This window comes from Cariama cristata, unplaced genomic scaffold (assembly GCF_000690535.1).
Source record: "Cariama cristata isolate BGI_N322 unplaced genomic scaffold, ASM69053v1 scaffold18453, whole genome shotgun sequence".
Taxonomy (NCBI): domain Eukaryota; kingdom Metazoa; phylum Chordata; class Aves; order Cariamiformes; family Cariamidae; genus Cariama; species Cariama cristata.
The window spans coordinates 59498-63749 of NW_009609150.1; positions in this window are offsets into that span (position 1 = coordinate 59498).

A 4252-nucleotide genomic window follows, 5' to 3' on the forward strand; every position below is an offset into this window, starting at 1 on the left:
GCTGCAGGACAAAGCCAGGAATTTGCCTTTTGTTCCTCTTCGTCCTGAGCACCTCCCTGGCATTTCAGAAGCTGCCCCATCCCCAGATCAGCTGCTGGACCCTGGAAGGCAGATAGCCTGAGGTTGGGGATTGCCCCAATGAAATAAGAACCATTTGCCCCTTTCTTTGCATACACTTATCCCACAGAGGTACTGCTGCAGCATTACAATGGCCACAGCTGGAAGAAGGGAGAGGATCTCCAGAGAGAAGTAGTCTTGTGGATACCTGTCTCCCAATCACACACTGCTCCTGGGGCTGCCTAAAATCTCTGTGGATTTGCACTCAGACAGCTCCTGACAGCAAAGCCAAGTGAGGAGTCATCTGCCCTGCACTCTCCTGTGCCTGGTGCAGTAGGAGCTCTGCACAGAGGACCCTGAGTCCACACTTCTGTGCCACCAACGCTTCCATTCCTTGCCAGCAACAATTCACCTTCTTGGGTGAATTCCCTGCACCAGTCCTGCAACAGCTCTTGACTGCTGCCAATTCCTGCTAAAACTTTCTGCCTTTAACAACTAAAATTTGCAGTGGGTCCTTTGAGAGGCCTGCCACACCCTCCTAGCAGAGACTTGGGGAAAGCAGACAGCAGATGCCGTATCACCAGGGAACAGAAGAAATCTGGACAGCATGCTTGAAGAAGCACTGCTTACAGCCACTACCAAGTTGCATGTACAGAGAGGGTTTCTTCAGTGAACGATAAAGCCATGCAGCCTTTCTAATGCTTTGTCTACCTGGACATTACCTCTCTTACTGAGTCTAGGACAACCAAGATCCTTTCTCAAATCCCCTTCTCCATCCACGATGAACAACATTCAGGTTTCTGCACACCCGTCATGGGTGGGAGACTCCTTACAGTGTCCGCAGCCCAGGCAGCACTCTGCATGTGCGACATGCCATGGAACAGCCCCTGCTGCTCTCTGAAACTCACTCAGGAGTCTCCTAGCCTCATCTGGACAGCAGAGAGAGCCCAGCTTTACACCAACAGTAGCACTAGCCCACCTCTAAGCAGAAACAGGCCACCAGAAGCATCAACGCAGCTTTGCAAGCAGAAACACCTTCCTCAAGTACTCTTGCCCGCTGCTCCGCTGCCTCAGGCCTGCCACCAGCTCAGGGGACATAAGCAGTTTTGATGAGGGAATACAGCCCTGGGCTATGAACACAGCAGCCATGACTGCGAGTCCATGAGTCTTCCCCATTGGAATGACCTGCTGCATGGTCTCTCTGCCTCAGTGCCTCTGTCTATACATGGGAAATAACAGTCCCTCCTCCACACAGTGGGTTGCAAATATCTTGTACAGAACAGGGCAACCCTGTGAGAATGCCTGTAAGATCACAGGTCTGGATGGATCCGGTAAGCAATACCTTACCTACATGAGGGGGAGAAGTCAACTGCAAAATTTGGCCTGGGTAATAGCCCTGCTTCAGGGGAACAGAAGCTTAAACTGGTTTAGCTGAAACATCCCTACAGCAAGGAGCAGCCAGCTAGCATTATGCTCTCTGCCTTGGAGTAAAATGTTTTTGCTGTCCTGGTGACAGTCACGGCTACCTGTATGTACTGGGTCCGGCTGGGATCTTTCCTCATAGCAGCACACAAAGTACTATGTTCTGGATTTGTGGCTAAACCAGTGCTGATAACACACCAATGTTCAGGCTATTGCTGAAAAGTGCTTGCACAGTGTCAAGGTTTTCTTTTTCTCACTCTGCTGAGCCCTGTCCACTCCCCAAGAAAGTGCTCAGAAACTGGCTGGGCATCAGTCTGTTTGTGGACGGGGGTAAGCAATTGCCTTTGTATCACTTGGTTTTGGTTCTTTTTTCCTCTTTCCTTCACTTACTAAACTGTCTTTATCTCAATCAGTGAGTTTTCTCACTTCTGCTTTTCCTGCTCTCTCACCGACCCTGCTGGAGGAGGGGGATAGTGACCGAGGAGCTGTGCGGGTGCTGGGCTGCTGGCTGGGGTCAACCCACCACACTATACAAGGCAAACCCACCCTTGCAGAGAGTCCACCAACAGCAACAAATGCAGATGCCTGGGCAGGGGTGGTCTCCTAGGCACAGAGGCACGCACATGTACACAGGACAAAATGTTGTTTCACAGGCGATAAAAAAAGTAAATAAAAGATACCCAAAGGTCTGGGTGGGGTACCACATTACCCTTTTTAACTGCTTTGTTGCTACGATCGGTTGAAGTGGTGTTTTCACGGGACACAACAGACTGTTCTCCCAGGCCTCCTGCAAAGGAAAAAAGAGCACAGACACATCTTCCAGTGAGTTGGCTGGCAGAGTTCTGACATGTGAAGGACAGCAACTATCAGCGATGCCATTTGGGGGTCTGTTGGCCACAGAAACTGGCTGCTTTCCCTGTACAGGGGGCAGAAACTAAGAGCCCGATACAGCTAGGTTCTTTTCCTGGATTTATTCCTAGCCTACAGTGATGCCTTGCAACTCATTACCATCCTGTGCTTTAGTTCCCCCATATACTGAATAGGTAGAAAGTCTCTTCTAGGGAAGACTAGTTCCATGGAGATTTACTGAGAATAGGAGCTATACAAGGAGGATGGTAGCAATAGTAAGTACCACTATTAAATCTCAAATTAAAAAAAGGTATGCTGTCAAGGCAAAGAACGATCCACATTCACACAACTACTCTCTTATCAACTCTTATACATCTGGCCTGCATTCAGCGTAATCTGAAAATAAAAGTCCTTCTCTGTGACGCTAATACCCACTGGTTACCAAAGCAGGAAGAACTACAATGTTAGCTCCTGGGTATTTCTTGTGCTTCATCCAGCGTCAGCTACCTCTCCCTTTTGGAACAGCACTACCAGGCACAGTGAAGTCCCCAGCTTGTCCATGGAGGAGGGTTCGTTCAGCTCAGTCACCAAAACAAAACTGGTTGGTCCCACCCTGAGTGCCTCCCTGCCTGGCTTTCCTATTTCCTCCCAGAAAATCGACTCATGATGTTCCCATGATGTGCAAGACACCAACACGTGACTGCTTAACGTCACAGCCATTGGGCACAGAAACCACAGCAGTTCATGGCATCTTTGTACCAGCACTGTGCCTAACCCTTTGCTTTCCCCCAGACAGCACTGCTGCTTCCTCTCCCCACCAGTGTGCTACTGCAGAGCACTGCTGGCAGCAGGGTGCAGGGGCTGCAGAACTGACTCACCAGGTTAGGCTGTCCAGCACACCAAGAGGGCTAAGGGGGCTCAGTGCATCCAGAATCCTCTACCATAAGATGAAGACTCAGGGAGAGATCCTAGCTCCCCAGAAGAGACACATGGCTAGGGAATGGAGACAGAGACCCCTGTCTATAGCCTCTACTGGTCTTTTGTCCCTTAAGCTACCAGAATACTTGGCAATAGCCCAGTACTTGATTGTAGCTTTTCTGATGTATGATGGAGAAATAGGATCTTCCCTCAATACCGGATCCATTCTGTCACAGAAGAAGATTTAAAATGTCACCCAGTGCCAGAAGCTATTTAAAAACAAACAATAACTTGTTCACACTTCTGTATCAAAAGATTTGAGCATAGTTCTGCCCACCATAAAGGAAAATACCAACTGTGCAAACTCACCTTTGCTGCAGGAAGCAAACTGAGATCTCCTGCCCTGACACAATGTTACCTCTCAAGTCTGATTTCTATAAGCACTGTTGTGTCCACCCTGGTAGCTACAATCCTAAGGTCTACAGACAACCCTCTCATGAGCAGCACATAAGAGAGAATCACAACACAGGAGGACGACTGAGTTCCACTTCACATTCACTTCGGCACTGGGCGAACAAGGTGCCAGACACACTGAAGTTCTGAATGCTGACAGGCAGCTCATGGATGACTGCTTTAATCAGAGCAGTTTGCAGAGCACTGGAAAGACCCTGAATTATGCATCTTCTTTCTTGATTTTGTAACTATATTTTTCTGTTCACAAAATATTTTCTAATCTTTCTTCCCAGTACCATTATCTTCAACTTCCCCTAAAATGCCTGTTTCTAAATAAACTCCCCTAGTACTAGCCAGCAAAGCAAAAAAACCCCAAAAAACTCCAAAACTCAGAGAGGCTAAATATTTCAAAAAGGGTAAAGAAGCAGAGGTGTTTTCACAATATTGGTTTTCTGTGGTATTTTTCAGATTCTTAAAACTATCTAAATGAATACAAAGTTTAGAGTGCTTAGTAACTTTGCACACTTGTGAGAGTCGGTCCGAAGTCGTCCCG